The following is a 27,000-nucleotide window of genomic DNA, read 5'->3' as shown; positions in this document are numbered from 1 at the left end:
ATCATCAGATACATTTGATAAATCGGGATTTCCTCATTTTACATTGAATGGACACTTCATTTAAAGGCACGGCACGGGCTCATCTCACCACAAAGACATGTCGGACCCTGAACATTTATTTCACAGCTGAAATCTGTGGTGTGAGAGGATTTTGGATATTTTGGGTATGGCACCATTAATGGTTCTCTGATTTGGAAGAGCCAAAGCTCAAACTAATAATTTAAGTTTTAACTAATACGTTTTTCAATAAAATAAAATGTTTATTATGCCCATAGACTACTCAAAAACACAAAAAGAAAACAAATATGCAACAATTAATGGGTAACATGTTGTAATATTGAATTGTGTAAACGTGTTTTTGTGGGTCTCCATAAAATTACTTAATTTTACAATTGTTCATAGAAATGTTAACTTCCCTTTTGGGCGATATGTAAAAAATATTTGAAAGATAATCGGCTTAAAAATATCAAGATATCCGATTATATTTTCAACCCTCCTGCCGAGGGTCAGTGAATATTTTTGCTTTGTATTTTTGCCGAGAAGTCGTACAGGTCACCCTCCACAGGTGCTGGTACATCAGCAAAATGACCCGCCACTGTACATGAATAATCCGCATTTGGCAGGTGTTAATTTAAAACCTTGTTCACCAGGAGTAGGCTGTACGACAAATTCAGGAGAAAGGAAATCATAACAGTGTTTATGACTTCAAGCTTTGCAATCATACCCACACTTTCTGCGGGAAAGTTTCAAACAATCATGTGTTGGTGAATGGTGAGGTTCCCGATCCCTGCCATAGCAGAAAACAGTACTTGAGAAAACAACAATAAATAAACTGCAAATGAATAATCATTGTTTTCGAGTAGGTATTGTTTACAATCAAACTAAGTTACAAAAGCAACCAATCACTGAATCAAATGAAAATCTAAACTGTTAATATGGGCAGTAATCATTACAAATTATTAGTATTTGTGTTTGTTCAATTCAATACATCATAAAATAATTATTAACAAATGTTATTTTATAGTTTGGCAGATGGTAAGTTATAATGTACAGGCAGCAGGTTATCTCACAATAATCCCAGACAGGGTGATCAGGACCCCGATGCGAAGCGTCCCACTGCAAGACAATACAAGAGAAGGTCCCTGGTCAAAGCAGTACGAAATCGAGAAAATAAAAAAACAAAAAAACAGATATACATCATCCAGAGCACTTCAGGACAAATACAAAGAACAGCATTTTTATACATATTTCTTCTCGGAAAATCTTGTGTTGTGGATTATTTCCGTTGTGTTTTCAGCATTTATTTGCTCATTTGGTTGTGTTGTGCTCCACTCTGTCACTGTATTAAGATCATTTAAAAAGTGTTACAAATAAACACAATAGCACACAAATATGTTTAAAATGATGTACACTCACATTAGATGATGACTCCAGTCAGATACTGACCTCAGTAAAAGCTGTTTAATTGTACATTGAGCGGGTCGCCCCTCATGGATGCTGCCATGTTGACCGCATATAACAAACTGTCTTGCAGTTGATCAGTTACTACCACTAATAATATCAATAATGATCACAGATAAACGGTGTGACATCAAGCACCAAGAGCGAGCACACAACGGTCTCATCAGCCGCCAGAGAGATTACGAGTCGCAGCAGTCCATCTTACAGACATTTTTGTGTGGCGCAGCAGCAGTTAACAGGGGCGGTGCAGGATTTTTCACAGGGGGGGTCGGGCAGTGATCAGTCTGTGGTGTCAGTATAAAGTCCAAAACCACTGGTACTATTGGGACGAATAAGAGCCAGATAAAAACTTACTGCTGCACTTTTAAAAGCGGCGCTAACATTGATCTGGAGCCGTTTCATAACCCAGAATTAAAAGTGTTGCTAATCACCTTTCAGAGTTACAAGTGTGAAACGTTACTTTACTGGAGGTTAAAGCGGGGTTAAAAGACAATAACCCAGGGTTAAGTGCAGTGTGAAAGCACTTGAGTTTATTGTTGGTGGGATGTTGTGTGTGTGTATTGCAGGGGTGTCAAACTCAGTTCCTGGACCCCTCACACCCCTCATGTGTTGTAAGACTGTCAGTGGAATGAAATATTGAATCACGATTAATCACATATTTGTTTTGTTGTTAGTGTTAACACATTCAGTTCCAGGAAAACTAAATTGATAAAAAATAAGGCTATAAAACCATCAAAATTTACATGCCAATAAAGCTAATAAATATAAATTAATAAAGAGAGAGAGAGAGAGAGAGAGAGAGAGAGAGAGACATTCTCTGTGTGTTATTTCAGATAAAATCACTTTGAAGTAAGTTTCAGGTGAGCTGAATGTGATGTCATAATTTGTGTGTGTTTGTGTTTTTATAGTGTGGATCATGGAGGAGAGTTCAGGATTAAAGCAGGACCACGCAAATGTAGGTCTACACACACACACACACACACTCACACTTGCACACACACTCGCATTTGCACACACACTCACACTTGCACACACACACACTCACTATCACACACCCACACACACACTCACTATCAAACACTCACTATCACACACACACACCCACTATCACACACACACACACACTCACTATCACACACACACACACATTCACTATCACACACACACACACACACTCACTTTCACACACACACACTCACTATCACACATTCACACACACACACACTCACTATCATACACACACACACACTCACTATCACACACACACACTCACTATCACACACACTATCACACACACACACACTCACTATCACACACACACACACTCACTATCACACACACACACACACTCACTATCACACACACACGCACTCACTTTTACACACACACTCACTATCACACATACACACACACACACACACACACACACACTCACTATCACACACACACACACACACACACACACACACTGGTTTAGTGATTGTTGTGTTTAAAGTTTTTTTTCTCTTCTTGTGTTCAGATGTCTGTGATCTCACACTGGATTCAAATACACACACACACACTCACACACACACACACACACACACACACACACATGTTGGTGCAGCTATCCTTATGAGGACTCTCCATAGACATAATGATTTTTATTCTGTACAAACTATAGATTCTATACCCTAACCCTACCCCTAAACCTAACCCTCACAAAAAACTTTCTGCATTTTTACATTTTCAATAAAACATTGTTTAGTATGATTTTTAAGCGATTTGAATTATGGGGACAATAGAAATGTCCTCATAAACCACATTTATAGCATAATACCCTTGTAATTACTAATTTGTAACCTAAAAAAATGTTCTCATAAACCACATAAACAAGCCCACACACACACACACACACACACACTCACACACACACATACACACACACATACACACACACTGGTTTAGTGATTGTTGTGTTTTAAGTGTTTTTTCTCTTGTGTTCAGATGTCTGTGATCTCACACTGGATTCAAACACACACACACACACATACACACACACACACTCACACACTCACACACACACACACACACACACATACACACACACTGGTTTAGTGATTGTTGTGTTTTAAGTGTTTTTTCTCTTCTTGTGTTCAGATGTCTGTGATCTCACACTGGATTCAAACACAGCACACACTGAACTCATTCTGTCTGAGGGGAACAGGAAAGTGACACGTGTGAGAGAGCGTCAGTCATATCCTAATCATCCAGAGAGATTTAATGAGTATCATCAGGTTCTGTGTAGAGAGAGTCTGACTGGACGATGTTACTGGGAGACTCAATGGAGTGGAGATGCTGCTGTTATATCAGTGTCATATAATGAAATCAGCAGGAAAGGAGAGAGTTATGACTGTGTGTTTGGATTCAATGTAAACTCCTGGAGTCTGAGGTGCTCTAATAACAGATTCACTGTCCATCACAATAAAAACAGAACTGACATACGTCCCCCTTCACACGACTGTAAGAGAGTAGGAGTGTATGTGGACTGTCCGGCCGGCACTTTGTCCTTCTACAGCGTCTCTGACACACACACACTCACACACTTACACACACTCATCACCACATTCACTCGACCCCTCTATGCTGGATTTTATCTTTATCCTGATTCCTCAGTGTGTGTGTGTGAAATTGATCATCAGAGACACACACACACAACTGGATGAGTGAAATATACTCACTGTATCTCACATCAACACAACTCCAAACTCTTTCTAGAAATCATTTCATCAATGAAACTGATTGAATTCAATACAATGACAGTACTTTGTGTCTCACTGTGATGTGATTGAACTTATTTACTATCAGATTCAATAATAAAAATTATGATTTTAAAATCCCAAATACTTGAAATGAATAAATGAGTCTATATATGAACTCTTTATTAAACACACGGCACATTCAGATACTCATTGTTTTATTTATACTAAATAAACATTTACAAATACAGAATTCTTGTGATTTTTCTACAGTATATAAATCTTAATACTTAACAGACAATTCTAGAAAAAACAGCTTCACACTTTTGCATTCATAAATGGATTTACAAGAACTAATTACAGGATCATTTAAAGTTGGTGTAAATTTGACAGATTTTAAGAGTTCACTCATTGATAAAAGTCAAATGCAGTCATTATACACACACCCTCATGTTGTTCTGAACCGTACACATTTTGTGGTTTCTCTGTTTTTACTATCATAATTAATCTGTTGTTAATGCTGAAATGTTTTTAGTACCCTTACGAGGGAACTCGCGATGCGTCGATGACGCTTTGGGAAAGCCTTTGTGTGATTACCTCTGAAGCACGTATGTCAACTAGTCAATGGAATGAATGAACGCCACGGGCGGGTGACGTCATGACCAGGAAAGTATATAAGCACATCCGGTGCATTACTCGCGTTAGCTTTTGTGCCTCAGCAAAGCGCTCTGTGTCAAAACTGTCTGTCTTATTTATTGTTGTCTGTCTCTCTTTATATTGGATATTATGGCGTAACAACTATTTAAAGCCTGTGCTTCTCCTTGCCCTCGTTATATCACGGGTGGAGATACACATGAGCTTTGTGTAGTTTGTTTGGGAGTGGAGCATGCGATGTCAGCCTTCGAGGGGTCTGACTGTCAGCATTGTGTGCGTCTGCCGCTCCGCGTGCTCCGCTCCCGTCTGTCCGCATTTGAGGATGATGGACAGGCTCGCAAACCTCAGGGTTCTCGACCTGCGGCTGCCGAGGCAGCGCAGAGAAAGCTCACTTGGGGTTTGCAAATGGATCTCTCGGCGGGGTTGGAGACGGGCTCTGCCTTATCTCCTCCTTTACCCGAGGGATCCATTGCTCTCTTGCCGGTGTCGGAAGCCCACGCTGCGGCTTCTTCCGCCCGGGAAGAGAGCCTGATGCTTCGGTGCTCTAGCTCTGAGGAGGTATAGTTACTGAGCATTTATGAGAGTGACACAAACACTAACACAATAAGGGGAGAGGATTCGCCATCCCTCTCCCCAGCATATGAGGAGTTTATTGAGGTGATAACTCGTGCTGTTGATAAATTAAATATTGACTGGCCAGCAGAAAAAAGAGATACTCATCCTAAAAGCAAATTAGACGAGCGTTTTCTCACATCTAATGTTTCATCTCAATCATGAGCCCTTCCATTTTTTCCTGATCTACATAGTGAGCTATGTAGATCATGGAATAAACCATATTCGTCACGTCTTTTTAGTCCCCATGTTCACATGTATTCAAATATAAAGGGGCTGAAAGATTTTGGTTATGGGTCGATGCCCCCAGCGGAACAGACGCTCGCGAGCTATCTGCCTCCTGGGTCAGAATCGTCCCTGAGGGATCCCGTGTTGCCGAATAAACCACTAAAAACCACATCCAATTTAGTGGGTAAGGCTTATACGGCAGCAGGTCAAGCTGGAGCCTGTCTGCACACGATGGCAGTGCTCCAAGCCTATCAGGCAGATCTGCTGGGGGATATCGATAGGAGTGAGGGAGTTAGTCCCGACGAAATTCGAGAACTTCGTCGGGCTACAGATCTTTCTCTCAGAGCCACGAAGGAGACCGCCCGTGCTATTGGGCGGTCTATGGCAGCCCTCGTAGCTACTGAGAGACATCTTTGGTTAAATCTTGCAGAGATTAAAGATAAAGAGTGGGCTTTTCTCTTAGATGCCCCTATGTCTCCCTCTGGTCTTTTCGGTGACTCGGTGAATACGGTTGTTGAAAGGCTTTTAAAAAATTCCTTCCTCGCCGAGTCCATCCCCAGCCAAGTTCCTCGCACCATGTGCCACAGAAAATAAGTGTTGCATCTCGTGCTCCCCCGAATAAATCTTGGGGACCGAGCCAACGCTCTCAGCCGAAGTTGGCTAAGTCTAAGCCGGATCTGAGGACCGTACTTACGGCTAAGAAGGCTTCAGCTCAGAAAAGGTCCTGACGCTATGCACGTCAGACCATCGAGGACAGCCCCAACCGGGGTGGAGCGGTGTACACCTCAGAATACGGTGCCCGCTCCACTTTGGGGTCCTCATGGGACCAGTCTGCCAACCCCGCCACCCTTGGTGCTTCGGGGCGCAGTGGTATCCAGCGAAAGTTAGGCGCAATGTCGACTCGACGTTGCGTCGGACGTGAGCCCTCTGAGGGGGGTTCAAAAACAGTCAGTTCGGTTGTTTCCTGCCAATATGTTTCAGGTCACCGAAGTGGCTATTCCTTTAACACCAGAGGCCAGTCTCGAGAATCTGGTACCCTTAGTAGATTTTCTGACAGAGTGGAAGAATCTGGCGAATATATCTCCTTGGGTCCTGCAGATAATAGAGAAAGGTTACAGAATCCAATTCGGTTCTCCTCTGCCTCGTTACAACGGGGTGTTACTCACGGTAGTACATCCCGAGCAGGCTCTGGTAATGGAGCAAGAAGTAGAGTCTCTCTTAGCAAAGGGAGCTATAGAACAGGTGTACTCCCCCGACAGAGAATCAGGGTTTTACAGCCGATACTTCATTGTTCCAAAAAAGGATGGGGGGTTGCGTCCAATTTTAGATCTCCGTTTGCTGAATCGTGCAGTCATGAAATTGAAATTCAAGATGCTCACACTCAAACAGATAGTGACTCAAATCAGATCCGAGGACTGGTTTGTCACGATAGATTTGAAGGACGCTTTCTTCAATGTCTCCATCCTCCCTCAACACAGGAAGTTCCTGAGGTTTTCTTTCGGGGGCAAAGAATACCAATATCGGGTGCTTCCATTCGGTCTAGCTCTGTCACCCCGCGACGTTCACGAAGTGCGTAGATGCAGCTCTGGCCCCGCTCAGGCTGCAGGGCATACGCATTCTGAACTACATCGACGACTGGCTGATTCTGGCGGAATCAGAGCAGTCAGCGGGTCGGCATCGAGATGTCGTTCTCGCTCATATGAAGAAATTGGGGTTGAGACTCAATGCCAAGAAGAGTGTGCTTTCTCCATTACAGAGAACCACTGTCCTTGGTGTGGTATGGGATTCAGTCACGATGCGGGCCACACTATCGCCCGTTCGTGTAGCTGCTATCTTCACAGCCGCAAAAGAGTTGAAGCTAGGCCAGTCACGCACTGTGAAACAGTTCGAGAGACTGTTAGGCCTCATGGCAGCGGCGTCCAATGTGATCCCCTTTGGCCTGCTGTACATGAGACCTTTGCAGTGGTGGCTCAGGACCAGAGGGTTCTCCCTGAGGGGGAACCCACTTCGTATGATCAAGATCACGCGGCGGTGTATCCGCGCCTTGATTATATGGAGGAAACATTGGTTCCTGTCCCAGGGTCCGGTGTTGGGAGCTCTTTGCCATCGAGTTGCTATCTCGACAGACGCTTCTCTCACCGGCTGGGGAGCGGTAATGGAAGGCCGCTCAGCTCAGGGTCTGTGGAGGAACCATCATCTCTCTTGGCACATAAATTGCCTGGAGATGATGGCGTCTTTAATGCGTTGAAACATTTCCTCCCAGATCTGAGGGGCCATCATGTGCTTGTCCGTACAGACAACACATCGGTGGTCTCTTATTTAAATCGACAGGGGGGTCTGCACTCGCGTCCACTCTGCAAACTGGCGCACCAGATCCTCTTGTGGTCTCTGGGTTAAATACTCTCCCTGAGGGCAGTGTATATCCCAGGGTACCAGAATATAGGAGCAGACACCCTGTCGTGGCAGGTGCTGAGGCCAGGGGAATGGAGACTCCACCGCGAGGTGGTGGAGCTCATTTGGGAATTTTACGACCAAGCAGAAGTGGATCTGTTTGCGTCTCAGCTTACGACGCACTGTCCACTTTGGTTCTCCCTCACGCAACCAGCCCCCTTGGGGTTGGACGCTATGGTACAGACGTGGCCGAGGCTACGTCTGTACGCATTTCCCCCTGTTGCTCTGCTCCCAGGAGTTCTGGAGAGAGTCCGCCAGGACGGAGTAAGTCTATTATTAGTAGCTCCACGCTGGCTGAGTCAAATTTGGTTTGCGGACCTAATTCATCTCCTCGACGGCCCTCCTTTCAAGGTACCTGTCAGGAGAGATCTTCTGTCTCAGGCAGGGGGCACACTATTTCACCCCCGACCGGAGATTTGGAACCTATGGGTTTGGCCTCTGAGGGGGCCCAACTTTTAGAGAGTGGTCTCTCAACTGAGGTCGTTGAGACCATTCTTAGCTCCAGAGCTCCAGCCACGAGGAAGTTATATACACTTAAGTGGAATGTTTTCATGTCTTGGTGTCACCAGCATCAGCGAGATCCAGTTAACTGTTCAGTCAACACAGTACTTGAGTTTCTCCAGTATCGTTTTACATCTGCGAGCACTGGACACTTATGTCCACAGGGCTGCCCCGTGGAGAAGATCTGATCAGTTGTTTGTCTGTTTTGGTTCACCTAAGAAAGGTCTTCCTGCTTCTAAACAGACAATCAGTAAGTGGATAGTTGAGGCTATTTCTCTTGCATATGAGTCCTCTGGCCAGCCGTGCCCTTTGGTGGTCAGAGCTCACTCTACTCGAAGTATGGCAGCCTCTAAAGCCCTCTTATCATGAGTTTCCCTCCAGGAGGTTTGTGATGCAGCAGGTTGGTCCTCGCCGCTAACTTTTGTGAGGTTTTATAGCCTGGACCTGGAAGCTGCCCCAGGATCCCGGGTGCTTTTTACTTAATTTGCAGACAGTTTTTTATCATCTGGCATTTTGTAATTATGGCGGACTGGGTATTATCGTTCCCAAAGCGTCATCGACGCATCGCGAGTTCCCTCGTAAGGGAACGTCTCAGGTTACGACTGTAACCCTAGTTCCCTGAGAAGGGAACGAGACGATGCGTCGCCCTGCCATACTTCTTGCATCCCTGCGATCGACTTTTGCAGCTATTGCCTGGTTGCCCACTAAAGCTAAGCAAGGCTGAGCCTGGCCAGTACCTGGATGGGAGACCTCCTGAGGAAAACCAAGGTTGCTGCTGGAAGTGGTATTAGTGAGGCCAGCAGGGGGTGCTCACCCCACGGTCTGTGTGGGTCCTAATGCCCCAGTATAGTGACAGGGACACTATACTGAAAAAAAATCGGATGGGACGTTAAACCGAGGTCCTGACTCTCTGTGGTCATTGAAAATCCCTAGGGCACTTCTCGTGAAGAGTAGGGGTTTAACCCCGGTGTCCTAGCCAAATTCCCCCCATTGGCCTCTATCTATCATGGCCTCCTAATAATCTCCATCCCTAAATTGGCTACATCACTCTACCATCTCCTCTCCACCAATAGCTGGTGTGTGGTGAGCGTTCTGGCGCACTATGGCTGCCGTCGCATCATCCAGGTGGATGCTGCACACTGGTGGTGGTTGAGGAGATTCCCCCTATACTATGTAAAAGCGCTTTGAGTGCCTAGAAAAAGAAAAGCACTATATAAAATGTAAGTTGTTGTTGTTGCTTCGGCTCTAAAAGCTAACGCGAATAATGCACCAGATGTGCTTATATCCTTTCCTGGTCATGACGTCACCCGCCCGTGGCGTTCATTCATTCCATTGACTAGTTGACATACGTGCTTCAGAGGTAATCACGCAAAGGCGTTCCCAAAGCGTCATCGACGCATCGTCTCGTTCCCTTCTCAGGGAACTAGGGTTACAGTCGTAACCTGAGACGTTTTTCACTACAGAAAACATTATTTTATAATAAATAATATTTTTTCTTATTTTAAAGTAACATGCAGCTTTGTGAGAAACTGACTGACCTCATGGCAAATGTTTCGACCTTTTACATGTTTTCATGAAAGATACATGATGCAAAATTGTCAATAAAAGCAGTATGTTGAAGACAAAAATTTTAAAATGTCATATTTGTGACATAATATGATAGAAAATAGCAATAAATTAATTGAATAGGTATTTTTATGTTCTTGCCCTTTTAAGGGTTAACGCGCATTAATAATTAATTATATTTAATTAAATGAAATCATATATAAAACATGAGATTGTGACAGGCTTTTGGAGTATTTTCTGTCATCTGTCATCATGAAATAACACTAAAAGTCAGTAGGTCAAATCTGTCCCGTCACAGCAAGAAGGTCCCGGGTTTGAGTCCTGGCTCAACTGGTCTTTCTGTGTGGAGTTTGCATGTTCTTCCCGTGTTCATGTGGGTTTCCTCCAGGTGATCCGGTTTCCCCAACAAGTCCAAAAACATGCAGGTTAAGTGAATTGGAGACTCTAAATTGCCCCTGTAGGTGTGAGTGAGAGTCCTGCAGACACTGGGGGTGCATCAGGAAGGGCATCTGATGTAAAACCTGTGCCAACTCAAATATGAGGATCATCAAAGCAGAAAATACACAATGAACAAAAGCACACAGGATGAACTAAACAATAAAAACAGAGAGAAAATATAATATAGAGTTCAACTGATGTGCTGTCACAGGCAGATATCATCTATATTACAAGTTTCCAATGTGGCTCATCCAATCAGAAATTACAATCAGAACATTCATTTTTAACATTGTTTTACTGCTCCACTGTACAGTACCTTATCTATATCTTTGACCCGAAAACATGCCTAAATCTACACAAAAAAGAGCCAGTGACTCCGGAAAACCTGATTCACGTGTGCCAACTAATAACGGCCATGACTGCAAAAGCGGAATAATTCAAGACAAGCTTCTGGCAGAAGATGAAGAATTTCTGCCATGGATTTATATCATGAGAATGTGCGAGAGGAGGTTATCTGCATATGCCAAGAAGTGATGCCACATGAAGCTGCGAAACTACCAGATGCTCTTGATGTCGCTCACTGACTCGGAACCAAACGTGCTAATGAGACAAGGCCCGACCCAACAATCATTCGGTTCACTGTCAGGAGATTCACAGATGCAGTATGGAAGGCGGCTAAAAGCAGCGAGTTTCTCCGGAATCAAGGCATGCAGTTGAAGGAGGATCTGAGGAAGGAGGACAGAGATTGGAGACGTTGTGGCCTCTAATCAAAAAAGCGCGCGATGATGGAAATCTGCTGACTTTGTCGGGGGCCGCGGATGTATTGAAGGAACTGATGTTACGGGGTCAGAGGAGTTTTCAAAGGACTATTTTTATTATTTTCTTTCAAAACTTTCTCAAGATTCTCAGAATTGAGTTCCAAGGTTAAACTGGATCCCAATATGCTGCTGCGAACTCTAACTATGAACAATATGTATTTAACATTTTAACACACACATGTTTTACAGTTTGTTTTATATATTATTCATTATGTTGTTTTTTTATATTAATATTAATCCGGAAATATATAAGAGAGATGTCACGCTTAGGCAGCTGCCATGGGTAATTAAAGATATTTTTCTAACTTTTAATTACTTCAGTTATACAGTCGGTGCTGATCTCGATACCACTTTGATTTCAACGTTTACCAGATTGACCAGACATTTTACTTGTGCAATATTCTTTAACTAATATGTCACATTTATCACTTGTTTCGTTTAATGCTATGGGGGTTAAGAAATAACATTAAAGGAAAGCTCTATTTCTTTTTGACAAACAGTTTAGGGCGGATTTTTGTTTTGTACAAGAAGCTCATTCTACTAAAGAAGACACAACATTTTGGACTTCACAATGGGGTAATTCAGTTTGGTTTGCTCATGGGTCTGAACACTCAGCTGGAGTAATTACTTTAAAGAATAGATTTAATGGAGATGTTCTACATACAGAATGTGATCCTGCAGGACATTTTATTTGCCAAGTAATTAAATATGTTGATAATATATTAATCTTGGGAAATTTATATGGGTATAAAAACAGTTTGGAAAATAACTATTTTCTCGAATCCATAGAAAGAATATTTGTTGGTTAAATAAATATCCAAATGTAATTTTATTAGTTGGAGATTTTAATATTATACTAAATAAACAATAGATAAATGGCCACCAGGTCGACCTAACGTAAATAACAATCTTAAAAACTTCATGGATCAATTCAATCTTATAGATATTTGGAGAACCAAATGTCCACATAAAAAGTAATTTACCTGGAGTAATAAAACAGGGTCTAGTCAATCTAGAATTGACTTCTGGTTATTGTCTGAGAGCTTTAACAAAGATGATGTGGAAGTTGATATTATTTCTACTCCTCTAACAGATCATAAAGCTATCAGTGTTCATATTAAATTCTCTAATACAAGTTGTTTTACTAATGGATCTTATTGGAAACTTAACAATCCACTGCTACTATATGAGGAAGTAAAAAGTAATCACTGGGTTGATATGTAGCTTTTGGGATAAAGCCAATAAGGAGATGCATTTTGTTCAAATTGGGAACTTCTGAAATTTGAGCAGGATTCATTATATAAGAAAAACAATCGTAATGAACTCTTGGTGGTCTTAATTTCCTGAACTTACTTTAAATAATACATTTAAAATCAATTGGATTAAACACATAGTTTAAGTATCCAGTATCTATTTGGAATATTATTCCCCTCCATATTTGATCTAGTTTGGGTGGCATAAATTTCTTCCTTGTTTGCAATTTTGATATTAACAAAATACCTGTGAAACTTTCTGCATTTCATCGTCAAGCTTTTCTAGCATGAGTTTAATTTACAAACACAACTTTTCACCTCACCAGTACTTTATCTGCAATAATAAGGACATTTTTTTTAAACAAAAGTCTATTTTCTTTGAAAACTGGTTTGGAAATAATATTGTTTTGGTGGACCAGTTATTCAACACAGATGGCCTTCTGTTTACTTATAAGGAATTCATGGCAAATATAATATTCCCATACCACCAAGGGAATTCGCAACTATCTTTGGTGCAATTTCTTCTCAAATATGAATGTTGTTTAAACAGTAAAACAGATTAGATTACCAGCAGCTCCCACCCCTCTCACCAAATAACTCCCTTGTTGGTAAAATATGTTTCTCCTGTCGTTACAATAATCATAACAGATCGATAAGAGCCCTTTTCCAGCAGGATGTTGTTTGGAAATCAAATGTAATTGCATATTGGAGTCAGTTTGTGAGTGATGTTGACTGGAATAAAGTCTGACTTCTGCCCAATCGCTATCTCTTAACAAACAAGGTTAAAGAAGTGTCTTTAAACTCCTTCACAGAATATACCCTGATAAACATTATTTAACCAAGTTTAAAAAGATATAGATGAAAGTTGTAGCTTTTGCCAGCAGAAGCCAGAGACAGCTGTTCATTTATTTTGGCCCTTATGTGTCATTTTTTTATTTTATTGTTGGAAATGTTGATGAAAATGTTACATTACAGTGGAAAGATGTTCTTTAGGTATTATTGTAAACTCCAAAGATAAACAAACCCACACTTATTTTATATATTTTTTTTTATTTGAATCTAAATTTCAAATTCATAAATGTAAATTTTCAGGAAGAATTTTTTTTCTTATTTTTATAGTATTTAATAATGAATTGAAGCATTATATTGAGTCAATATTGCCCTCGAAGAATCAAAAAGATTTTCGAGTTTTACAAGCATGTGCACTTTTTATAATATTCTTATAATATTATTTATACCTCCCCCTAGCATTTGAAAGGTTGTATTTGTATTGTTTGTTTTGATATTTTCTTCAATAATAAAAGAAACAACTGGAAGTTTTCAGCAAACGGCAGAAGAAGAATGTTTCTGAAAGAAGAGACAGCACGTGGGTGATAATCCAGAAGAATCTTTAGGCGAGGACTTTATTTGGTTTTTGATGATCATTGTTTATTCTTTGAGTCACACTTTTCCTAAATGAGTCGATATAGGAACAATAGATACACTACTACCTTTTCTTTGTAAGTTATCAACATTCCTGTATGTTTAAATCGAGCTGTATTTTTAATCCTGTTGCATCAAATAAATCTGTTTTTGTCTTTTGCTGGATGGATTTTGCTGCACAATTAAATTGCGTTTGGAAGTTGTGCATATGATTCTGTAGCCTCGTTAGTCAGATGACCTGCTTTCCATGGGTTAATACTGTACTGAGGGCAATTGCACTAACAGTTGAAGATTGCTTTCTAGAATATTCCGAGGAGATGATGATTATTGATCATATAGGGGAGTTTCATTGCTGTGCAGCAGTTGCAAAACACTAAAAAAATAAAGTAGTAGAAAAAATGAATTGTCTATTTCATTGTTCATTATTAAATTGCATTTTATGAATCTGATCATTCACATTTGAGTATTTTCTTATGCAGCTCTACCTTGAGAGCACACTTCATGCAGTGTAGGTCCTGTAAATACACCTGTGCCAGTCAAAATCTGCTGCTGAGACACTACAGGCTCAAGCATTGGCACCCAGGCTGACGTGTAGCATTGTTGTGCCTGTTCTCCAAGTGTGTCTGCACTTTCAATACAGCAGGTGCGTTGAACACTCATCTACATCGGCTCCACACACATCCTGATAAAAGTACAGTGCAAACACTCCCTTGCTCACATCAGTGGTCTGTGTGTCCTTGATACATTAAATGTATATAATTCTTAGGACACTGATTTAGAGGAGACTTACGCAAGAGAAGAGAAACTGGACATCCTTGAAGTCACGGAGGATGACCTCTCACAGGCAACAAAGAGGTCTAAACTTCAGCATCATCCTGGAGGAAACTGGTCATGGAGGTCCTATCTGACTTTCCCACTGCTTTCATGGGACTCTTTGGACTTCTCTATGTGCTAAATATTGAGTTTCTAAAGGACTGAAATGCACAGTTGAGGCAGTGCAGAACATCTTTGTGGGATCGGGAGAAAAGTGTACAACAGAGTTCAGTCCCTGAAGAATATGATTTTCTCTGTATAGGGAGTTTAAGATGCTTTGAGTATTTCAGATGCTTTTAATGTTTACCTTTGGCATAATAATGTTTGGTTTAGATGTCACTGTATATTGTGTACTGGTGCATTTAGAGTTTTTAAGACTTATTCTTGAATTCTCTTAAAAGTGAAATGTTTATTTGTTTACTTGATATCATTGATAAACTGTTCAGTCATACTAAATGTTTCATGTTGAGGTGTGTCAGTGTTTTGTAGATGGGTGCACTTCTGTTTTATAGACCATCCTTCACATGTTGAAAGTTTGTTCCTCCTACATGCTACTGTTTAGTCACACATTTCATATTCAGTGGCAGGTTTTGTCAAACTGTTTTAACTGCAGTGTTTCATTTTAGTATCACAGTATTGAATCACTTTGGCTGAAATATTTGTGAATTAAATAAATGGTATCACAGGATCACAGTGGAAGCACTACTATCATTATTGATGCCTCTTTTTGCCGTTTTGGCGCAATTATAAAAAAAAAAAATGATTTGCTTCCTGTGAGAAATATTTAAAGGCACAGTTTACCCAAAAAGGATAATTCATCATCATTTACTTTGTTCCGTCTCAAACTTATGACTTCATTTCTTCTCTAGAACACAAGAAGTATATAAATGTTTTATATAAATGTAATCCATATGACTCCAGTAATTTAATCCATGTCTTCTGAAGAAATTCAGTCAGATGTCAAGTTTTATAATGAATTAGGAGGAACATTTTGATCTGTTTCTCACCCAAAACTGATTGTATTGCTTCAGAAGACACAGATGAAGCCACAGAAGCTGTATGTTTTGTGTGTGTGTTTCACGGAAGACATACATAGTTTGAGACATAAGGGAGTAAATGATAAGATCATTATTTTTGGGTGAACTATACCTTTAAGAGAATTTCTAATTGTCATGATGATGGCTAATTAAAATTGCCTAAATTGGAACTAAGATTTTTTTTGGTTGGCTTAAATTGTTTTACAGCGCACCTGTCACTGCTTACTGGAATAATGCAGTTGGTAATATCTGTCGGAAAGAAAAGTGTGGATGCTTCCACATCTCTTCATTTTATCCAATAAAGTAAAAGAGATTTCTTTTAAAATAATTCATAAGTGATACCCTGTAAACCACTTAAAGTTCAAAAGGATCTTTCCTCCAGTTGCTCTTTCTGTGTCAACTCTGAAGAAACTGTAGCGCATCTTTTCTGGTTTTGTCCCTTTAATAAAATGTTCTGGCAAGATGTTTTAGGATTTATTATGATATTTTTAATGAATGTGTGTTGTATTGGAAGGATGTGGTTCTGGGCTTTGTTGATTATGATCAATCTAAAAAGGTCAATTTTATGTAATTAATCTGATCTTGTTACTCGCCAAGTTCCACATTCATAAATCTAAATATCTAAATGCTAAACCTCTCTTTCTTATTTTTATGAAAGAACTTGAAAAATACTGAATTTCAATTAAATTGTCTGAGAACAGAAAAACCTTAAAAACATGATCTGTGTGCAATACTTTTCCTTGCAGTGTCATGTAATTCTCATAATGTATTAATATGTACAATTTATATTATTTATATTATGTGAACTCCCAGTTTTTATTTTTTTTATGTATTTTGTTGTTGACTGTTTTGAGCATCAATAAAAAAAATTAAAAAAATGTCGGCAAATGCGCATGCGTAATGATCCATTCACGGCAGAGGAGGAGGACGTGGAGTATTTAGAAGTGGAGGACGAGCTCTTGCATGTTGAATTCTCTTATGAAGAGATTCTTTACCGATCACGGGTAAAACGGTTCTGGCTCGTGAAAGGACCCGACCAGGAAACAATTTTGGGTTCTAAAAACGTTTTCCAAACATTGTTTAAAAATTTTACTAAAACGTTAAAATGTCCAGTTTTCTTGTCATGATTATAACGTTATTTTAAGGTTAAAAAAACGTTTCTTACAACGTTCTCCTAACTTTAATTTCACCCAAAATATAACGTTATTTGAACGTTTCTTTTTAATATTATATGAACGTTAAAATGTCCAGTTTTCTTATTGTGATTTGAACATTATTTAAAGGTAACAAATAAAATAAGTTTTAAAAAAAAACTTCAAACTTTATTTTCCCCACAATATAACACTGTTTAAAAGTTTAATTAAGCATGATATTAATATTACAATGTTCTTGTTGTGTTTAGAATGTCATTGAAAGAGTCGAGTGATGTTTTTTACATATTAACTTAATTTTCCCTGACAATATATTTCTTTGTAATATTCCATGTACATGAACATGTCCAGTCTTCCTGCCATGAATAACATTTACAGCATGAATAGAACAGGATAGCATTCCTGCTAAACACAATCCTACAAACTTTATTCTTTATCATAAAGAAATCATGTCAAATTATGTTATATGAAACATTTATTAAAACATTTCACAACATTTGAAATGTTCAAATAATTTAAATAAACTGGTTTAATGGTATAAAAACAAAACTAAATGTGTATACATTACAGTTTTCATGAAAAATCATGAAGCCTCAAATTAAATGTGTGTGTGTGTGTATTTTATAACAGTAACTGTATATAAGTGTGTGTACACATTACACACACTACTGGTGTATTCCAGAAAGCTGGGTTAATTTACCATCAGATTAACCCTGAACTATGGGTTGATTAGCCCAAACCTGCTTACTCGGGGTATGTCGGTTCCAAAACACCTGTGTCGAGTTAGTTTAATCAACTGCTAATAACCTCGAGTTAATGCGCGCGCACGGCGAACATATAAAGGCATTTTCAATGGAACGCCGAATTCAGGAGTCACCATGGAAACTAAGGGTGAAAAGTTACGTGCCGCGTACTTCTCCGAAGCGGAGTTAGAAGTTTTAATGTTGGCTTATGAGGAGTTCAAGCCCATTATAATGAAAAAAGCAATACAGCTGCATATGTGAGGGAAAGACAATTGGCTTGGCAAATAATAACTGACAGAGTAAATGCGTACGTTTTTTTTATTACATTTTAAATATGCTTGCCTTTCTTTTGTTAATTTGCAAAGTTGAACAATTGTCTTTTTGAGCATGTGGCATGACTCGACAAGCATTTACTTTTCTCTACATCAGTTTCTTAAGAATACAGTGCAATGTATATTGACAAGAAATATTTAGGCCTCTTGTTTTATACGGTGTAATCTTTCTGGAGCCAAAAGAACTCTTTCCCAAGTCAAAATGAAACACAAAAACATTCTCCAAAAGGGTAACATTTTATTTTAACTGTTGTAAGATCAATGTCTTAAGTTACTTTTACAGTATTCTTCCTATATAGCTAATAGAAAGAAGGCTGAGGCCCGTCTAACTGGCGGGGGTCCACCTCCACCTCCTCTCACCCCATCTGAGGAGTTGGCTCTTTCACTTAATAAAGGTCGCCCTGTGGTCGATGGTATTCCAGAGGGTACTTCGTCGACTTTGCTACCTCCCACAACAACTCAAGTGACTTGGTACAATGTAGGTATACCATATTAGTACTTCTGATTATTTAGTCATACGTTTGGACAAAACGATCATTAACTCTTGTCATTAGGAAGAAGGCTAAATGCTTCCCAAATGCAGTCATTGTTTCACTTGTGCATTATGCATACATATTCTATTTTACAGCATATGCTGTATACAGTAATCAGTTTTTTTTATTCTTGCATGTTTCTAATGCCTTTATTCAGTGTCTGTCATACTTTAGTAATTTACACATTGAGTTTCTTTTTTTCTTGCAGTTGCTGATGGACGCATTGTATTATTGGATCCTCCTGAAACCACACAGTCTGTCACAATTGTTAGTGGTGCATTTTAAGAACCAGTTGCTTTTAGATCTTTCACTTTGTCTGCCAGACAAAGTAACCTTGCATATTTCCACTCTAGAATGATGATGAGACCACATCTGCTGTGACTGAATTAGAAAGTGCTGAGACCCACAGAGGTATGATGCATATACTGGACAATGCATAGCTTTTTAGATGGAGTGAAAAATGTGTCATTTGTCCTGTGACAGAATCTAGCTGGGGATGTACATGCAGATGAGGGTCCATCTACCTCTACACATAATCTTAGCAGTGTAAGAACTTGTCCCTGGTTGTCCTTATTTACATAATGTTACTATGTGGCAGATTTTCTTCTTTAACCATCTTATTTACTTTGCCTTCCTAGTTGTCTGCAAAGGAGGTGTATAAGGTCCATCTATTAAGGCAAATTAAAAAAACTGACATGGACCTTATACAGCTTCAGCTCGAGGAGAAAAGGCTGGCCATTAAAAAGGCCAAACTTGAAATAGAACTACTGGAGCATCGCCTTAAGGTGAGAAGAATCATATGTGAACATGAATCTGTTATTTTTTTTTTGTGTGTATAAAGCAATAAATACAAATCTGTCATGTCTCTTTTATTTCAGGATATGAAGAAATAGAACAGATTAAATAAAGTGATTTTGACAAATCATGTCTCTAAGCATTCTGCCATCTCTGTGGTCTGCTAGATTCAATGGGTGTTGTTCTAGGTCATCGTCATCAGGACGGGGGGGATGCCTCTCTTCTCTTATTGTGGCAATGTTGTGAAGTACCACACAAGCAACTGTGATGTCACATGCCCTATTTGGAGTGACCCTGAGCCCACGCAGACACTGAAACATCGCCTTCAGAATGCCTATTGTCATCTCCTCCTTGGCCCGTGTTCTGCTGTGAGACAGGTTGAAGCGTCTGTGGTCCGGGCTCCGGATCAGGGTAGGGTGTCATCATATAGGGGAGGCAAGGGTATCCTCTGTCCCCCAGCAAGTAACCATAGAAGTGTCCTGTAATGTTTGAGGTGTTTTGTAAATGTAATAAAGACTACAAGTATTTGTCTAACAAAACGTACCCTGTTGAAATTTGTTGCACAGAGATGACTCTCTAAATATTCTGGCATCATGTACAGACCCAGGCCATTTTGCCTCAACATTAGTGATGAGGTGGGCTGCATCACATATTACCTGTGGAGAACAATAAGTTTATTATTTGTAAACCAATATTAAGGAGCCAAAATATAGCTATTACCTGCACATTGATGTTACGCACAGACTTCCTATTAACATGGTCTCCCTCATTGATACATGGAGCTTTAATAGGAATGTGGGTGCCATCAATGCACCCAATCACGTTTGGGAACCCTGAAATTAAGATTAATTACAAGTTTAAGAAGTCTGTGTAGCCTTTACGTGTGTGTGTGGTCAAAATAAACCTATTAAGAAATGTCATTTAGTTGAAGTACATGACAGAATTTCTGAGAGCAAACCTGCCACCCTGTGGAATTCGTCTTTAATAAAGCGCACAGGTTTATGGCCAGGGAACTGTACAAAAGTGTACAGCAAACCACAACACGAACCATTCAGTGCCATGCATACTGTACTAACGGCTCTACACACTGTTGCCTTTCCCACATGCTCTGCATCGCCCACATTGTAGAGAAAACTCCCCGTAGCAAAAAAGCGCAGAGCAATACAAAGAATTTGTTCGGCGCTAAGCGCTGACCCGCGGTTTGTTACGTTTGAGATGTGTGGTTTTAGTAGGTTTGTTAAATAAATTAACGACTCCCTAGAAAAACGATAGCGCTCCTGCAAATATTTTTTAGGATAAAAGACATTGATACGTGGTCTTATCACCCTCTCACGGCGAATAAAACCCCGTATAATCTGTGCCTCTACGTCCAGGATCCTCATCAAAAGGGCACGGCATGCTCGGAAACCTCTCTGAAACAAACTAACCCTGCAACATGACCTGCTCCGGAGCAGGTTATCATCAGAGAGTCAGTTGCTATGGTTACTTACATAACCCGAAAGTTCTCTGTTATCCGCTTACTTAATCCTAAACTTACCCGGGTAAGTCACATAACCTGCTTTCTGGAATACACCTCGGTATGAATGTTGAAGCACATCCTGGATTGTTAAACTCTCTGCAAAACATTTTCCTGCATATTCAAAATATAGTCGAGTCAGAGGGTGCTGAGGTGGGACGTCCATCTGCTTCCGATAAGTACTATTGAACTCTCAACCAATGATGCACTGGAGCTCCGCAAGGACCGCCTCCCTCATTTCCATATTGCACACAGAAAAGTACAAATAAATACATGTATAAATAAATTGTCACAGAACGCTCTACAACACCTCCTTCTGGCGTCATCCGATCCCTTTCTGTTATGTTTCTTCTCTTAACATAACCTTTAAATAAACACAGACTCGCAGTCACAGTTGAAACGATTGTGTTTACTGAACCATCATCGTACACCGAACATACATGCATGCATCCATCCGCTGACTTAACACACACACTCATAGTGGAGCGTAATGTTCTAACGCGCCACAAAGTAGTGCCTACATCTATGTATTGCAATCAGAGTCAATACATAACAATTCCTCCCTTCCAGCTTTGATGCACTTATAATCATCAAACAAAAATTATATTGGATTTACCAATATCCAATTTGAAAACAATTCAAATTTCACAACATTTCAATAACTCTTTTTTTTTTTTTTTTTTTTTTTTATATATATATGTTTAACAGAACATTTTCTCTTCCTTTACTTTGTTTTTTAATGTTATAAATCAAGTCTGTCCGGAGGTTTGCGAACCCTCTCCGGATATCTGCGTTCCAATGGATCAGGCAGGTTTGTCGTTGGTTGAGGTATGTTCACTGCCTCTGGTGTAAGCATATTTTCCACAGTTGTCATGTCCGGTGTTGTAGTACTGTCCCCTAGATTCGGTAGAACAGCAGATGTCTCAGCTTGACCAGTCACCTTTCCAGGTGAAGCATCAAGAAGTTGATCAACATGTCTGCGCCAGACGACATTGGGTTCCACACTCACAGTGTATGACAGCGGTCCAGTTTGTGACAAGATTTCTGCTTGTTGCCATTTGTCACTCTGGCTGCGATAGTCTCTTGCCAGTACTTTTTGTCCAACGTCAAATGATCTCAGTTTCCTTTGTTGTTGAATGGGTGAACATTGTTTGTTTGACACCTGTTTTTGAATGTCCGGTTTCACTAGATCCAAGCGAGATCTCAAGTTTCTTCCCATAAACAACATTGACGGTGACTGTCCAGTAGTAGTGTGTGGAGTGTTTCTGTACGCCAGCAGAAAGTTGGCAATTTTCTGCTGCAGTGGCACTTCCTCCTTTCTACTTGCTTTCATGGACTGTTTAAAGGTTTGTACAAACCGTTCAGCTAGTCCATTAGTTGCCGGATGGTGAGGAGCAGATGTTAAGTGTTTAATCCCGTTGATTTTCAGGAAAGTTTGGAACTCCTCACTGGTAAACTGGGTACCATTGTCACTTACAAGTTGTAGCGGTATCCAGTGCGAGCAAAAAGCATCTGTAATAGGTTCACTGTTACAGTTGAAGTTGCTTTCTTCACAGTGAAAACTTCGGGCCACTTGGAATGAGCTGTCGACCACAATAAGGAACATGTGATCCAAGAAAGGTCCAGCGTAGTCGATATGAAGGCGCTGCCACGGGCAACTGGCCATTCCCAAGTGTGAACGGGTGCAATCTGAGGTTGGCGCTGAGTGTGGTGGCAACCTGTGCATGTTTTGACCAGAGTTTCAATTTGGTTGTCAAGGCCAGGCCACCACACATAACTTCTAGCGAGACTTTTCATTTTCACCACACCCATGTGTCCATCATGCAGTGAGTTAAGAACTTTGGGTCGCAGTTTGGGAGGTACAATTACACGTGACCCCCACATGACACATCCTTGACACACGGTAAGTTGGTCTTTTCTGGTGAAATAGTCTGAAAGTTCTGTATCTGTGCGTGCTGTCCAACCATTCACAGTTAAATCATACACTCTGGAAAGCAATGGGTCGTTTCTTGTTTCTTTGCTTATTTGTGCACTTGTCACAGGGAGCGTTTCCATTTGTAACATGTGAAGGTTTAAAGCAGGATCAGAGCCCTTCCCTGACAGTGACTGAGGCAGACGGGACAGTCCATCTGCATTTCCATGTAGTTTTGTCCCTTTGTATTCAATGGTGTAGGTGTGCGCTCCCAGAAAAAGAGCCCAACGCTGTAACCGAGCCGCAGCCATTGCCGGAACACCTTTGTGTGGACTGAAAATAGAAACTAGTGGCTGATGGTCTGTAATCAGCGTGAAATGCTTGCCATATAGATACTGGTTAAACTTTTTCACTCCCCACACTAAACTTAAAGCTTCTCTGTCTATCTGTGCGTAATTACGCTCTGCTGGTGACAGAGAACATGATGCAAAAGCTATGGGGCGTTCAGAGCCATCACTCATTTTGTGTGACAGAACGGCACCAATACCGTAAGGCGAAGCGTCACATGCTAGGCGCAAGGGCAACTTTGGGTCATAATGAGTCAGCACTTTGTCTGAAATGATGAGTTTCTTTGCCTTTTTAAACGCCTGCTCACAGTCTCTAGTCCAATCCCACTTTGTGTTTTTTGATAGCACGTTGCCAGATTGCTGGAGCACTAGTAATGCCAAATACAAGCCGATTGTATTGGTATAGACCTTTGTGGGTGTTAATGGTGAGGTACTTGCGTGAACTTTCATCCATCTCCATTTGTAGATAAGCTTGTGCAAGGTCAATCTTTGTGAAATGTTCACCATTTGCTAAGGATGCAAAAATGTCATCAATGCGAGGTAGTGGATACTGATCTGCATGAAGTACAGGATTAACAGTTACTTTGAAATCACCACAAATGCGTAACTTGTCTGAAGACTTTTTAGCCACAGGCACAATTGGTGTAGCCCATTCAGACCAGTCCACCTTGGATAATATCTGTTGATCCATGAGATGTTGAAGTTCAGCTTCCACTTTTGGCCAGTAGAGCATATGGAACAGGTCGTGCTTTGTGAAACTTTGGTTTTGCATCTTCTTGTAGCTCAAGACGCGCTTTGATGTGTTTCATGGTTCCAATGCCTTCACTAAAGACTTGTGCATGCTTGTCAAGTATTTCAGATAACTTTTGTCAGTGAGTTGCTTGGAGGCAATACGCAAAGTCTTTATTTCATGCCAGTTGAGCCTGATCTGTCTTAGCCTTCTGCGACCAAACAGTGGCACCCCTCCATCCTTCAGAACAAACAGCTCAAGATTGCAAGTTTGGTTTTTATATTTCACTTTCACTTTGAGTTTTCCCAGTGGTGTGACTTTTTCACCCGTGTATGTTTTCAACTTTACTCTGGTGCGTGACAGTTTTGTGTCTGGAAAGTTTTTCTTGTAATCTTTGAAAGATATGATTGACAGCGCTGACCCTGTGTCTAGTTCCATTTTTAATGGCACTCCATTGACTTTTGGTGTCAGCCATATCACATCACTGTCATCCTTTTCTGTAGCATACAACCCTAAACAAGCCAATTCTTCCTCACTAGAACTGTCAGAGTCTGTTTGTGCTACTTTGTGAAGCCTCTGCCCTCTTTTTACATTTACTTTCTCTTTAGAGTTGCTGTACTTTGATTTACACATTTTCTGTATGTGCCCCCTCTTATTACATTGACGGCAGTCTTTATCTTTAAACCAACACTCCGTGGGGTCATGTGACTGTTTACCGCATCTGAAGCAGGGCTTTGCTTTGGTATTGCACAGCTTGGAGTGCATTTTGAATACAGAACATGTCGTTGGGTTTTTACCTTGCAGTTCTGTTGCATCCCTTGCTGCTGTCTCCACTGAAACCGCAATTTCCACTGCTCGTTTTAAAGTAAGCTTGTCCTCCGTCAAAAGCCGTTTTTGAATGCTCTCGTTGTGCAGCCCGCTACCGAACCGGTCCCTCAAAGCGTCAGAAAGTCCATCTCTAAACTGGCAATGCTCGGCTAGTTTCCTCAGCTCAGCGATGTATTCTGACACGGACTCACTTTTTGACTGGTTTCTCTTGTGAAATCTAAAACGCTCAGCGATCACTAATGGCGCTGGGTTTAGGTGACTTTTCAGCGTTCGCGTTATTTCATCAAATGTTTTGTCTGCCGGTTTAGCTGGAGCAACAAGGCTGCGGAGTAAGTTGTAAGTTTTCGTGCCCATAACACTTAGTAGGACTGCTACTTGTCTTTCGTTCTGTATCTCGTTTGCTAGACAGTACTGCTCAACTCTTTCCACATATGTTGTCCAGTCCTCCACCGAACTATCAAAACTGTCCATATGTCCCAATATTCCAGCCATTTTTGCTTCTTGGCGTCTAATCACTTTTACCTTGGTCTTGATGAACAAACGTCTCCAGCTAGCTCGTCCACGGCAGAACTGCGGGGTGAGCAGACAAAACTTTCGTCCACAAAACCAAGTCCATTCAAAACTTTACACCGGTCTTATTCAATCTGATGTATTTTGCGGGTTCTTCTTAAGACTCGTCGCCAGTTTTGTTATGTTTCTTCTCTTAACATAACCTTTAAATAAACACAGACTCGCAGTCACAGTTGAAACGATTGTGTTTACTGAACCATCATCGTACACCGAACATACATGCATGCATCCATCCGCTGACTTAACACACACACTCATAGTGGAGCGTAATGTTCTAACGCGCCACAAAGTAGTGCCTACATCTATGTATTGCAATCAGAGTCAATACATAACACTTTCCCCTGAGTATTAACACTTCATCTCCCATCTCTCCCCTCTGCACTCATCACCATACAGCCCTGCTGAATTCCCTTGTTATCTTCAGCATTATCACCTGTTGCTCCTTATCCTCTCTTTATATGGACTGCTTGCTCTTTTGTTCTCTGTGAAGTATTGATTTGCCTATCCGTCAGTATCACACGTAACTCTGTTATCCCTGGACTTTCGATCTCTGACCTGGACTGTTTAATGAACTCTCGCACCTTTGCTGCCTGCCCTGACCTTGGCCTGTGTTTCACTCTGAATATTGGATCGCCCCTAATTCCAGCCTGAGTATTCTACTTATGCCTGCCTGAGTTCCCTTCGATTGCCAGCTTGAGCTTATGTCAAGCTTTCCTTGTTCTGTTACCTGTGTTAAATAAACCTCTGCAAATGGATCTCAGCCTCTCTATCAAATAAATAAATATGGGAATATATAAATATGGAAATAAATATATGTGGAAATAAATAAATATAAAAAATAAATTAACACATAAATAAAAAACATGCAAAATAAATGAATAAATAATTACAAGTTAAAAAGAATACAAATAAAGTTAAAATGAATATAGAAAATAATAAAGGAATAAAGTCATACAATAATAAATTCAGGAATACATTTAATTAAAAACGAATTATATTTGTTTTATCAAGACATTTATTCCTTTATTCATTCTTTTATTGTTACATTTATTTATTTATTATTTTTGCAGGTTTGGGCTTCCATACTTTGTGACATCTGTTCTAGAAACTATAGAAATAATAATGACTTACTAAATTACTTGTATAAAGTAATAGATCTACTGACGATTGCATCAAATCAAACATGTTTTATGACACTCAGAGTTTTAAGACTGTTGGTAAATAATTGCAGATGGCTGTAAAAACAGTGTAATCAGAGACTGGTTTTATGACTGAGTAAAGTGTGCCATGGTTCATTTGGGTGACAAGAGCAGGAAATTACACGACGAGAGAAACAGAGAAAAAGTTTGACAGTTTTTGATCCACTGAATCGTCTGAAACAATCAATAAATTCATTGTGAAGTATTTTGTAGGTGATATTCTAGTCAGTAAAGAGGAACATCAACAGTTCTTGACAGGTGAGTACTGAACTGCTGCTAAACAAACCAAAACTCACAAGACAACAATAATAAACCTTTCAAACTATCAGCTACAGTAAGACATCTAACAGAT

The 27,000-nt window shown here is 40.3% G+C and overlaps 3 protein-coding genes across 15 annotated transcripts in view; 1 reads left to right on the top strand and 2 right to left on the bottom strand.

The window, feature by feature from the left end:
• The window catches only part of LOC127650622 (NACHT, LRR and PYD domains-containing protein 3-like), a 527,629-nt gene that overhangs the window by 53,777 nt on the left and 446,852 nt on the right, over nt 1-27,000 (bottom strand). The window lies entirely within an intron of this gene.
• Nucleotides 1-27,000, bottom strand: part of LOC127650628 (NACHT, LRR and PYD domains-containing protein 3-like) — an 857,046-nt gene that overhangs the window by 389,560 nt on the left and 440,486 nt on the right. The window lies entirely within an intron of this gene.
• LOC127650623 (NACHT, LRR and PYD domains-containing protein 3-like) overlaps nt 26,760-27,000 on the top strand; it is a 615,184-nt gene continuing 614,943 nt past the window's right edge. For all 6 annotated transcript variants that reach the window (XM_052136147.1, XM_052136145.1, XM_052136144.1 and 3 more), the window contains exon 1: nt 26,760-26,793. The gene's annotated coding sequence lies outside the window, so the exon portion shown is untranslated. The remainder of the gene's footprint in view (nt 26,794-27,000) is intronic.

Source organism: Xyrauchen texanus, chromosome 10, assembly GCF_025860055.1.
Source record: "Xyrauchen texanus isolate HMW12.3.18 chromosome 10, RBS_HiC_50CHRs, whole genome shotgun sequence".
Taxonomy (NCBI): Eukaryota; Metazoa; Chordata; class Actinopteri; order Cypriniformes; family Catostomidae; genus Xyrauchen; species Xyrauchen texanus.
This window is presented reverse-complemented; position numbering and strand designations above follow the sequence as displayed.